At 50.7% G+C, this 13,239-nt stretch overlaps 4 non-coding genes across 4 annotated transcripts; all 4 read right to left on the bottom strand.

Annotated features, from left to right (window-relative positions):
- Positions 1–1,800: 1,800 nt before the first annotated feature.
- Trnaa-cgc (transfer RNA alanine (anticodon CGC)) lies at positions 1,801–1,872 on the bottom strand. Its single transcript has one exon. It is a non-coding gene; the product is annotated as a tRNA-Ala (tRNA).
- A 4,976-nt stretch (positions 1,873–6,848) lies between these two features.
- Positions 6,849–6,920, bottom strand: Trnaa-cgc (transfer RNA alanine (anticodon CGC)). Its single transcript has one exon. It is a non-coding gene; the product is annotated as a tRNA-Ala (tRNA).
- A 76-nt stretch (positions 6,921–6,996) lies between these two features.
- Positions 6,997–7,068, bottom strand: Trnaa-cgc (transfer RNA alanine (anticodon CGC)). Its single transcript has one exon. It is a non-coding gene; the product is annotated as a tRNA-Ala (tRNA).
- Positions 7,069–12,101: 5,033 nt separating this feature from the next.
- Positions 12,102–12,173, bottom strand: Trnaa-cgc (transfer RNA alanine (anticodon CGC)). The gene has a single exon. It is a non-coding gene; the product is annotated as a tRNA-Ala (tRNA).
- Between the last annotated feature and the right edge of the window lie 1,066 nt (positions 12,174–13,239).

Below are 13,239 nucleotides of genomic sequence, written 5' to 3'. Positions count from 1 at the left end.
AACTAAACACTCCCACCATCCTTTCCGTGCTTTGCTCGGTCTCTACTTTCGTCTCCTGGAAGGCTGCGATATCTAACTCCCTCTCCTTGATGATTCTGTACAATTGACTCTGACGTTTACGCTCGGAAAGCCCGCGTACATTAATTGTGGCACAACGCAGATGAGGAAATGAACACCGCATGAATGGAAGATGAAGGCAAGTAACACACTGTTACACACACGTTTCAATAACATTAGCCCCGCCCCTTTTTTCTACCCCTCAAGAAAAGAAAAAGTGTTGTCCATGCCGTAACGCTCATTCAAAGACCTCCCCCCGAAAACCAGCGAACGTTTCGCTTACGGAGGCTTCCCTGCCGCCGGTCCTCTGTCATAAGGCGTGATGTTGGGCTTTGGCTTGAAGCTTGGACGCCTCAGCATAACCCCTCCCACACTTGCCTTGACGTTGCCGGAGTCACCGGAGTCCTCACGCTCGTCGTCCTCCTTACGCGGCCGCCTGACGGTGGCTTCCGGGTCGTCCCCGTCGCCGGCGTCACGCACTTCTGGAGTTAAGGCGTTGTTCGTCGAACCCGCCCCACCACACTCCTCACTTTTCGCGTCCAGCACAGTTGCCACCGGCGGGTCGTTCTGGGAGGTCGATTGCTGCTCCACGGGCGCAGCATTTACGTCCTCCACGCCTGGTTCCGCCAAAGGGTCCCCGGGTGCGGACGCACCACCTCCACCGGCCACCGCCGCCTCCGCCTCCTCCTCGTCCATACGGTTTTCGGCCGCGTACGCATCTCCGACAGGTCCGGTGACATGTGCATACGTCCGCACGCACTGTGTCGCCTCGTGACCGAAGCGGCGGCAGACAGTGCAGCGCGGCACCTTGCAGTCGCGCCTCATATGGCCCGTCCCCGAGCAGCGGAGGCACTGCGGGGCCCTGCCTGGAACAACCACGAGCGCCTGGCCGCCCGCAACCCGGAGCTCGTGCGGCAGGTCGTCGAGCCTCACGCCGGCGTTGAGCCTGAGGGTCACCCACCGCGTCGTAGAACCTTTCTCGTTCATGCCCTTGACCCGCCACCTCTCGCGTCCGATGTCGACGACACGCCCGTAGGGAAGCAGCGCCGCTCGCACCTCGTCGTCCGGCACGTTGTACAGAATCCAGTGCAGTTTCATCCGCACATCCTGGTTCGCCGGATCGATGACGAGGCACCGACGCTCCTTCACCTTCACGTCGGTAGCCGCGAGCATGCGCTTTACGCCGCCTTCGTCCCTGAATGTCAGGGCCCAAACGTGGTTCATTTGATACGCCCCCAAGGCACGCACCTCGGGGAGCAGTTCCAAACGAGCCAAAGTGTCTCTGAAATCCTCGACGCGATAAGGGCTTGCACGAACGTCCGCATGAAGAAAAATTGTGTTTAAAACACACCGACCTGTTGGCAGAACTGGTAAACGGACGGGGTAATCTCCGGATTCATGGCCAAAAAACCTGTTTCCGCGGCAAGACATGGCCGCATTCACCGCTCCTGAGGAGGCAAGCATCCTGCGTCCGCACACGAGCGCGGCCGAAAGCAGAATGCTCTGAGCTACACCCCCACCCTCCTCAACTTTTTTACATACAAACCCGATAGGTGTGTTCCTTCTCGGTGGCGCCAAAAAAGCACGCGCAGTTTCTGGATGTGCCGGGGTTGAACCCGGGGCCTTTCACATGCGAAGCGAACGCTCTACCTCTGACCTACACCCTCTCTCCTCAAGTCTTTTACATACAAACCCGATAGGTGTCTTCCTTCTCGGTGGCGCCAAAAAAGCACGCGCAGTTTCTGGAGGTGCCGGGAATTGAACCCGGGGCCTTTCACATGCGAAGCGAACGCTCTACCTCTGAGCTACACCCCCTTTTTTTTTTTCTTTATTGCCGGTTTCAAACAAAATCCAGAAACAACGGTACATATGATAAAATCGCTGACTTCACTCAAGCCAGCGCTACATAACTAAAAACGGGGCATAGACAATACCTTTTCAAATTCATGCAACCATTCAGGAGTACAGTTCTGACTCTTCCACATTTCTACAATACGTTGGGCACTCTCACAGAAATACTGCCTTGCTGGCCTTCCGTCTACGTCACAGTGGCGAAACGCCATTCGAGACCTCCATATTCCGTGGAGGACCAGCAACATCACTAGGTCGTAAGGCACTCCGTTATCGTTTTGCACTGCCAGAAACCGCATGCCATAAGGGCTCAACGGAAACTCCTTTTTCAATGTTCGCTGAAGAACGTCCCACAAAAACACCCCATCCCAACAATCCAAAAAAACATGTTCCACCGTCTCGGGCTTTTTACACAAAGAACAGTCCATACCCCATGGCACAAACAGACCCTTTTCTAACATCCATGTTTTAACTGGTAACACTCCACAGTGCAGTTTAAAGAAAAATGTTTTAACACCCGGGGGAATGGCCATAGCTTTTACACGTTTCAAATCGTTCTGCCCGGGGCCCACCGAAAACATGGATCGGTATAAAGGAACAGGAAAACAGATTTCAGCAAGGTCTTTATACAACTTTTTCTTCGACACAGCACTCAAGTACTCCATAGAGAACCGTACACAAAGAAATTGTGTCGCTTGAACAACTTCTTTTAAATACCCGTGTACTCCTCCATTATAGCTTTGACATGAAGTAACAATAAATTGGGGCAATAGCCTGCCTAACCTGACTTGAATAACAGTGCGCAGGAAGGGGTCCTTTACCTAGCGCAAGAAATAAAAACGATTCACCACTTGTCTCAAAAAAAGATGCGAGAGCGATAAACCGCCTTCGCGTACTCTTCGAAAAAGATTCGTCCTACTCGTCCTTTCCCAGGACGAGCCCCAAACAAAAACAGCACAAACGCGATGCAGCCTCTGAACATTAGCGCGAGAACAGTGAATCACTTGCAAAACGTACCAAAGTTCCGCGAACAAAAATATGTTGCACACCGTTGCGCGCGCAAACATCGACAGTGCACGCCCCTTCCCTTCCCACTTTTCCGCTTTATCACGCATCGCAATCGTCTGGCTTCGCCAGTACGGATCGCTATCTCTGTAGTTTTCAAGTGGCACGCCTAAGTATTTGACCGGCACAACCTGCCAGTTCATACCTTCAAAGACACTAGGGGTTACGTCCCAATTGCCGTGCCAGAATCCCATGCACTTGCTCCAATTTACAGAGCTCCCAGTATACTCACAAAATGTCTTAAGCAACGCAACTGCATTGCTAATACTTTTTCTGTCTCGACAAAATAAAGCGATATCGTCCGCGTATGCCAATACACGTACTTCGCACGCCTGCAACTGGAAACCATGAATATTATTGCTGTTTATTATGCTTGCACAAAACGACTCGATGTACAAACAAAAGAGCAAAGGGGACAGCGGGCATCCTTGCCGCACTGAACGCGTGACAGTTATTTGACGGCTCACTGACTTATTTATTACCAGCCTTGTTGAACACTCCTTATACGCCATTCTTACGCCCTCCGTTATTACTTTTCCTAGGTTTATGTTTTCCAAAATAGTATAGAGTAGCTCATGTGAGACCTTATCAAAGGCCTTCTCAAGGTCTATTTGTAGCATGGCTACAACCTCATCCATTCCGTCACAACACTCGAGAATGCTCCGTGCTATGTGTATATTACTAGTTATAGACCTTCCTTTTATTCCACATGTTTGGTGTTCGCCTACTATGTCTATTATCACACTCTGTAACCTCCTTGCTAAGACTTTCATTAATATTTTATAATCTACATTCGTTAAAGATATCGGCCTATACGCCGTAACTTTTCTGAGCTCTTCTTTTACATCTGTTTTGGGTATGAGAACAGTGTGCGATTGTGAGAACGAGGGTGGAAGCCTTCCTAGTGTGTACGCTTCTGTGTACAGGTCACATAACACTGGACTTAGGTGATTGCGGAAAGCTTTGTAGAACGCAGTGCACAACCCGTCAGGGCCTGGAGACTTTCCAGGACTTAATTCATCGATAGCCTTCCTAACTTCTTTTACTGTAATTGGTAATTCTAAATTTTCTTTTACCTCTGCATCTATCGTCGACAAGAAATTTAAAAAATTGTCCTTAAATCGTTCTAAGTCTACAGGTTGACACGAAAACAAACCATCATAAAACTCACAAAAAGCATTGCTAATTGCTTGTTGTTCATCGAGAACCTGCCCTTTATACTCTATTTCCGCGATAGAGTTGCGGGTAGCGTATCTCTTTTCAGAGCTAAGTGCTCTCTTTGTAGGGGCTTCCCCTAACATGAACTTTTCCGCACGAGCACGCACTATCGCGCCATGATATTTTTCTTGTTCTGTAGCCTCTATCTGATGTTTCAAAGTTTTGATGTCTTCCTTGAACAGTCCAGGTGACTTGCGCTCTAGTGCAGAAAGCGTCTCCAGGTTTGCTCTAAGCAGGGCTTCCTTTTTTCTTTTCTCATAATTTAAGGCAGCTGACCTTTCCAATGCTGACATCTTAATTTCTGCTTTGAAGTTCTCCCACTTACAGGCACGGTCACATGTATCCTGTTCAAGGTTCCTAATCTTTTTCGTCACTTCTTTTACAAATTCTTCATCCTTCAACAATAAGCTGTTCATTTTCCACAAGTCCCAGTTGAACGACTTTTTATCTTTGCGCTTTCCAATCAAGAACGACACCAGGCAATGGTCGCTGAACGACACGGGTGTAACACTATACTCCGAGCACTCCGGCAGAAGTTCTAACGAAATATATGCTCGGTCTAATCTTGCGTGGCTCGTGCCTTGAAAGTGGGTGAATTGGATCTGCGTCTTACTTTCCAACGCATCCCCCACGTCTTCCAAACCAAAATCTGCCGCGATACCAGTCAATGCAATCGTGCTTCCGTCGCGATAAGGAGTACAAGTAGATTTATCGCGAGCCGAGCACACACAATTAAAATCTCCCATTAACACGACAACCCGTTCTGTGCCAAGCCACGCCCGTAATTCTTCGAAAAACACTTTCCTTTCATCGGCTTTTGTCGGCGCGTACACGCAAACAATACGCAATTCTTTTGAGGCAAAAATAAAATCACAAATAACAAAGCGCCCAGACAAACTGGACATCACGTTTTGCACTACTGCGCCGCTGCTCCGACGTATTAAAATGAGACACCCAGCCGATAAACCAACGGCATGGCTGACACAGACTTCATAACTGGAATTGAACACCCCCACCATCCTTTCCGTGCTTTGCTCGGTCTCTACTTTAGTCTCCTGAAAGGCCACGACGTCTAACTGCCTTTCGCTGATGAGTCTGTACAATTGACTTTGACGTTTGCGCTCAGAAAGACCGCGTACATTAAGGGTGGCACAACGCAGATGATATGAACACCGCATGAATGGAAGATGAAGGCACGTCGCACATTGTTACACACGCGTTGCAGAAACACTGGCCCCGCCCCCTTTTCTACCCCTCAATAAAAGAATAAGTGTTGTCCGTGCCGTACCGCTCACTCGAAGACCTCTCCCCAAAAAACAGCAAACGTTTCGCTTACGGTGGCTTCCCCGTTGCATGTCCTCTGTCATAAGGCGTGGTGTTGGGCTTTGGCTTGAAGCTTGGACGCCTCAGCATAACCCCTCCCACACTTGCCTTGACGTTGCCGGAGTCACCAGAGTCCTCACGCTTGTCGTCCTCCTTACGCGGCCGCGTGACGGTGGCTTCCGGGTCGTCTCCGTCACCGTCGCCGGCGTCACGCACTTCACGAGTTAAGGCGGTGTTCGTCGGACCCGCCCCAACACACTCCTCACTTTTCGCGTCCAGCACAGGTGCCACTGGCGTAGGGTCGTTCTGGGAGGTCGATTGCTGCTCCGCGAGCGCAGCATTTACGTCCTCCACGCCTGGTTCCGCCAAAGGGTCCCCGGGTGCGGACGCACCACCTCCACCGGCCGCGGCCGCCTCCGCCTCCTCCTCGTCCATACGGTTTTCGGCCGCGTCCGCGCCTCCGACAGGTCCGGTGACATGTGCATACGTCCGCACGCACTGTGTCGCTTCGTGACCGAAGCGGCGGCAGACCGTGCAGCGAGGCACCTTGCAGTCGCGCCTCATATGGCCCGTCCCCGAGCAGCGGAGGCACTGCGGGGCCCTGCCTGGCACGACCACGAGCGCCTGGCCGCCCGCAACCCGGAGCTCGTGCGGCAGGTCGTCGATCCTCACGCCTGCGTTGAGCCTGAGGGTCACCGACCGCGTCGTCGAACCTTTCTCGTTCATGCCCTTGACCCGCCACTTCTCGCGTCCGATGTCGATGACACGCCCGTGCGGTAGCAGCGCCGCTCGCACCTCCTCGTTCGGCACGTTGTAAAGAATCCAGTGCAATTTCATCCGCACATCTTGGTTCGCCGGATCGATGACCAGGCACCGGCGCTCCTTCACCTTCACGTCGGTGGCCGCGAGCATGCGCTTTACGCCGCCTTCGTCCCTGAATGTCAGGGCCCATACGTGGTTCATTTGATACGCCCCCAAGGCAAGCACCTCGGGGAGCAGTTCCAAACGAGCCAAAGTGTCCCTGAAATCTTCGACGCGATAAGGCCTCGCACGAACGTCCGCATGTAGAAAAATGGTGTTTAAAACACACCGACCTGTTGGCAGCATTGGCAAACTCACGGGGTAATCTTCCGATTCCTGTCCAAAAAACCTGTTTCCGCGGCCAGACATGGCCGCATTCACCGCTCCTGAGGAGCCAATCATCCCGCGTCCGCACACTAGCGCGGCCGGAAGCAGAGAGCCTGAGCTACACCCCCCCTCTGCTCAAGTCTTTTACATACAAACCCGATAGGTCTGTTCCTTCTCGGTGGCGCCAAAAAAGCACGCGCAGTTTCTGGAGGTGCCGGGGATTGAACCCGGGGCCTTTCACATGCGAAGCGAACGCTCTACCTCTGAGCTACACCCCCTCTCCTCAAGTCTTTTACATACAAACCCGATAGGTGTGGTCCTTCTCGGTGGCGCAAAAAAAGCACGCGCAGTTACTGGAGGAGCCAGGGATTGAACCCGGGGCCTTTCACATGCGAAGCGAACGCTCTACCTTTGAGCTACACCCTCACTCTCCTCAAGTCTTTTACATACAAACCCGATAGGTCTGTTCCTTCTCGGTGGCGCCAAAAAAGCACGCGCAGTTTCTGGGGGTGCCGGGGATTGAACCAGGGGCCTTTCACATGCGAAGCGAACGTTCTACCTCTGAGCTACTTTTTTCACTTTATAGCCTTCTTTGACAGGATGACAAAACAAAGACACACGTAACTGATAATCTGTACACTCAATACTCAATACAAACACTAGAACTGCAGCCCTTCTTGGGCAAGCGGGGTGATTTCAATATTCTTTCATTACCAACAATGCTTCAATTGTGGGTAGCCACTCGGGTTTAGAGGGCTGAAATTTCAGTATCTGCACAAAAGAACCTATTGAATCTTTGAAGTAGTGCCTGATGAGCCTGGCATCTGGGTCGGAGTAGCGTACCGCTATCCTGTTTCTCCAGACGCAATGTAGTCCATACAGCATAATTGTGTCAAGCGGCACACCACCCTCATTTTCAACGTTCAAAAACCTAATACTGTAAGCATCGACAGGCCAATCTGTTTTGAGTGTTCGCTGTAGGATGTCCCAAAAGAACACCGCTCCCCAACAGTCCAAGAACACGTGCTCAATTGTTTTTGGCTTTCGACACAGAAAACAGTGCACACCCCATGGCACAAACCATCCCTTTTCCTCCATCCAGGTCTTTACTTCCAGTGTTCCGGTATGGAGTTTAAAAAAAAAAGATTTCACTCCACCTGGGACCGTCATTCTTTTCACTCGCTTAAGTACATCTCTCTCAGGCCTTAGATTACACTTGCTGCGTTATATTGGCACTGGCAATACATTATCGATGATATCTTTGTACAGTTTCTTCCGACTCACCCCGCTTAAGTACTCTAAAGAAAAACGCACTGAAAGAAAACGGTATGACCACACCACCTCCTTAAAAAATCCACGTACAGTTCCCCTCATGTACTCAGAGCTCACAACAAATTCAGGCAAAAGTCTTCCAAGTCGCAGCTGACAAACCGTCCTAAGAAACGCGTCTTCGACATCACGAAGAAACAGAAATCTATTGACTACTTGTCTTAAAAATAAGTGCGATAAACCAAGTCCGCCTTCACGCACTTTCCGAAAGAGGTTCGTTCTGTTCGTTCTTTCCCATGATGAACTCCAGATAAACACGGCGAACACACGATGAAATTTCTGAATATTAGCCCTTGAACAATGCAAAACTTGCATTACATACCACAGCTTGCTTATAAAAAAACAAATTGCAAACTGTGGCTCTCGCAAACATTGATAAACTCCACCCTTTCCACTTCTCTGTCTTTTCTCGAAGTTCCTTGAGTTGATTGGCCCAGTAAGGGTCACTGTCTTGATAACTTTCTAGTGGCACCCCCAGGTGCTTAACAGGACTCGTGACCCACTGGATGTTGGCGAAAACGCTTGGCGTGGACTGCCATTCGCCATGCCAAAAGCCTAAGCATTTAGACCAGTTTACTGCACTACCGCTAGCTAAGCAAAAGTGTTTCACGGTTTGTACTACCTCGAGAATGCTTTCTTTAGTAGTGCAGAATACTGCAATGTCATCCGCGTACGCTAGTAGTCGAACTTCCGTCATTTGCAACCGAAAACCTTGAATGTTACTGCTTTTAATGACACTTAAGCAAAACGTCTCAATATATATGCAGAAAAGGAGTGGGGATATCAGGCATCCTTGCCTCACCGATCGTTGCACCTGAACTCTTTTTCCAACTGCCTTATTAACTATAAGACGGGTTGTGCATTTACTGTATGCCATACGCACTCCGTTTCGAATAACTTTGCCGATATTAATGTACTCTAAAATTTGAAATAAGATATCGTGTGACACACGATCGAAAGCCTTCTCCAAGTCAATCTGGAGCATTGGGACTCCAGATTGTGTAGCATCACAACACTCCAGAATACAACGCGCCTTATGTACATTCGTGAATATAGTCCGCCCTCTGATTCCACAAGTCTGGTGTGAACCTACAATATCTTGCATTACTGTTTGGAGCCTACTAGCTAATACTTTCATTAAAATTTTATAGTCTACATTTGTTAAGCATATAGGCCGGTAAGATTTCACATCTCTGAGTTTGACGGCATCGTCCGTTTTGGGGATCAGTACAGTGTGTGACGTAGAGAAGGATGGGGGTAGTGCGTCGAGATCGTATGCCTCATTAAAAACCATTTGCAGCACCGGCGCAATTTCATTCTTAAATTTTTTATAAAAAGCAGCCCTTAAACCATCCGGTCCAGGGGATTTTCCAGGATTTAGATTCTCTATAGCTTTCACGACTTCATCAAGAGAAATGGGGATTTCCAAGTATTCTTTTGTTTCTTCATCTAATCTGGGCATTAACTTCAGAAAATCTCGCTTAAATATTTCACAATTAACCTCATGTTTTGCGAAGAGCTCACTATAGTACTGAAAAAAGAGAGTTTTCTCTATAATGTTTACATCACGAGTAATTGTTCTATTTTCTATTTCCACGATGTCATTGCGCCGCGCATGCCATTTTCAAGGCCTAAGGCTCGTTTGGACGGCATCTCGCCCGCAGTTATCTTTTCAGCCCTTGCCCTTACAAGCGAGCCACGGTACCGCGCTGTGTCTATCGCTTCAAGTTTTTGCTTTACTGTTCGTATGTCATTTTTGTACTCGCCAGGTTTCATGCATTCTTCGGCTAACAAGGCCTCTAAGTTTGCCCGCAATAAGGCATCTTGCTTTGTCGCCTCATGTTTTAGTACGCTCGATCTTTCAATTGCTTTGATTTTTACACTCTGTTTGAAGAGTTCCCATCCTTCACAATGGCAGCTGCCCTCATTTTTCAACCTTTCTAGCAACGTAAGCGTATTAGCTACAAACACGTCATCTTCTAAAAGCTTCCCATTTAGTTCCCACCCTTCCCAACTAAAGGCATTCTTATTTTTTGTTTTCCTGCCAATGCAAAATAAAACCAAGCAGTGATCACTGAAAGTCACCGGACAAACTTCGTATTCTCGGCAATCTGGAATCTATTCTAAGGATAGATACGCTCTGTCCAGTCTAGCGTGGCTAGTACCCTGGAAGTGTGTAAAGAACACGGGCCCATTGTTAAAAGTCGCTCCAACATCTTCTAGACCACTTTGATTAATTACATCACTCAAAATAACTGTACTTGCATCCCGAAACGGCGTTGCACTCGTTTTATCGCGCGAAGAACAAACACAGTTGAAGTCCCCCAATAACACTAGGAAACGATCCGATTTGCAATAGTTTCCCACCGATTGGAAATCTTCCTTTCGCGTGTGAACTTTAGTTGACGCATATAAACATATAACTCTCCATTCCTGATTTGACAGTGTAAAGTCACACACAATAAATCTTCCATTCACACATGCAGTAACACTTTCTATCACAGCGCCAATACTCTTTCGAATAAAAAGAAGACACCCTGCCGAATTTCCAACAGCCTGGCTGACACAAACGTTATACTGATTTTCGAACCATCGCGCCATGCTCTCTGTCTGGTCTTCGCGGTCAATTTTAGTCTCTTGAACAGCAAAGACATCGATGTCCTTTTCCGTGGCTAATCGATATAACTGGTTTTGCCTCTTTTTCGTCGCCAGCCCTCTCACATTAAGCGTAGCAAATCGCAACGGTTTAGCTACTTCTACTGGCATAATTGATTAGCGAAACCAGGCATAGAGCACTGCGGTTACCTTTCTAATTACTGCATGTGAGCCAATGACACTGAACCAGATCACTTTCCGTCGCGTGAAAGTGACGACGACCGTTGTTTGTTCACATTTCTCTTCTTCCCGACGACGACTTTCCACTTCTGCTCTAGGTGTCGCAGCCGTTGCTCATCTGTCATATCCGTAGTTTGCTCCCTTCGTCGCTTTGACGAGACTTCTTGGTGTTCCATATTTTCCGCGTCGCTGTCTTGGGTTGCGTCCGCTGTTGGTTCTTGCTGCGTCTGGCTGGACGCGTTATCACCTGTGGATGTGGCGTCCGTCGGTAGCTCCTTTGCGTCTGTTTCTGCCACTTCGCTTACGACAGACTCCGTTGTAGCGTTCACGTCGGCGTCCTCCTTGACCTCGTTCGAAAAAGTTGAGGCAGCGTTCTCCGCTTCTTCTTCGTCCATCACCAAGTCGGTGTGTTCGTCGTCAGTGCCGCGTCTTGCTGCGCCCGCGTACGAACGCGTACATTCAGCTTGCTCATATCCGAAACCGGGACACTCGCCGCATTTCGAGACCCGGCATTCCCTGCGAATGTGTCCCGCGGTGTTACAGCGTAGGCACATGGGCGCTCTTCCAGGAACGACCACAAGAGCCGTACCTTTGCCCAGCCGTAGCTGGTGTGGGAGGCAGTCCAAGGTCACGCCCTCTCGAAGAACCAAACGTACGAGCCGAGTCGTCGAGTCGGCGTTTTCAAAGTCCTCTACTCTCCAGCGTTCATTGGTCACGTCCTTCACTTCACCGTACGCCCCGAATAAACGTCGGATAGTGTCATTCGTCACATCAAATGACACCCAATGAAGTTTCCCGCGAATTTCCTGTCTGTTGGGGTCAACCACCAGACACACCCGCTTTTTCACGTCTAGGTGCCCTGCGTCCACAATCTTCTTCGCGTCGTCCGTGCGAAACTTCACAAGCCACACGTGTGACATTTGGAACGCGCCAATGCCACTCACCTCCTGAATAACACCTAAGTCCTTGAGCGGCTGCCGAAAATCTTCTATTCTGTACGGTCGTCCCTTGGTGTCAGAATGCAGCACAACTGTGCGGTTCATTTCTTCTCCTGAAGGTATCTGCGGCAGAATAATCCTGTAGTCCTTGGGAACGGCATAAAACGAGTTACCACGGCCTGCGTTGGCCGCTGACGCAGCTCGCTCGGAGCCCACCATTCTGCGTACGCTCCTATCGGCAACCGGAAGCAGAATGCTCTACCTCTGAGCTACACCTCCACTCTCCTCAAATCTTTTACATACAAACCCGATAGGTGTGTTCCTTCTCGGTGGCGCCAAAAAAGCACGCGCAGTTTCTGGAGGTGCCGGGGATTAAACTCGGGGCCTTTCACATGCGGAGCGAACGCTCTACCTCTGAGCTACACCCCCACTCTCCTCAAGTATTTTACATACAAACCCGATAGGTGTGTTCCTTCTCGGTGGCGCAAAAAAAGCTTCTATGTGGCGCCTCTGTCGTAGGGCGTGTTAAGCTTCGGCTTGAAGCTCGAGCGCCGCGACGTAGGTCCCACACTCACCGACCCCCCCTCCTCGTTGCCCAACACTGTCTTCACGCGGCCGCTTGGCCACATTCTGGTCCTGGTCGCCAGATTTCAAGTCGACGCCCTGTTGGGGGGCGGGAGTTTCCAACGCCGGAAACTGACCCGCCACGCTCACCGCGCTCTCACCGTCGCCGTCGTACGTCAGCTGGTCTCCTTCGTTGGCACTTTGCGCAGGTAGCACTACGACGGCGACCGACTCCTTCACCTCAGCACTCTGTTGAGGCGGCGTGTCCTCCGTCACCGGGTCTCCTCCGCCCCTTGCTGCAGCCGCCTCCGTCTCCTCCACGTCCATGATGTTCTCCGTTCGGTCCGCATCCCCCACCTGTCCGGCCACCTTCGCGTACGTCCGCACGCACTCGTTCGCTTCGTGACCGAAGCGGCGACAGAGAGTGGAGCGCGGCACCTTGCAGTCGTGCCTCATGTGCCCCGTGCCAGAGCAGCGAAGGCACTGCGTGGCCCTGCCGGGCACGACCACGAGCGCCTGCTCGCCTGCGACACGGAGCTGGTGGGGCGGGTCCTCAGCCCTCACGCCCGCGTTGAGCTTGAGAGTCACGGACTGCGTCGTCGAGCCCTTGTCGTGGACGCCTTGTACACGCCAGCGCTCCCGTGAAACTTCGCTGACCCTCCCGTAGGGAGCCAGCGCAATTCGTACGTCGTCCTCGGTCACGTTGTGAAGCAGCCAGTGGAGCTTCAGCCGCAGGTCCCATGGTTGGCAGGGCGGATGACGAGGCAGTGTCGACCTTTGACGTGAAGCTCCTTTGCTTCCAAGATCTTCTTGACGCCAGGCTCCGACTTGAACGTCACCGCCCATACGTGGCTCATTTGGAACGCCCCCAAGGCAAGAACCTCAGGGAGCAATTCCAGCCGAGCCAAAGTATCGCGGAAATCTTCAACGC

This window comes from Haemaphysalis longicornis, unplaced genomic scaffold (assembly GCF_048455015.1).
Source record: "Haemaphysalis longicornis isolate Haplotype H1 unplaced genomic scaffold, Haemaphysalis longicornis Haplotype H1 scaffold_3, whole genome shotgun sequence".
In the NCBI taxonomy this organism is placed as follows: domain Eukaryota; kingdom Metazoa; phylum Arthropoda; class Arachnida; order Ixodida; family Ixodidae; genus Haemaphysalis; species Haemaphysalis longicornis.
The sequence above is the reverse complement of the archived record's forward strand: the minus strand, read 5'-3'. Positions and strand labels throughout refer to the sequence as shown.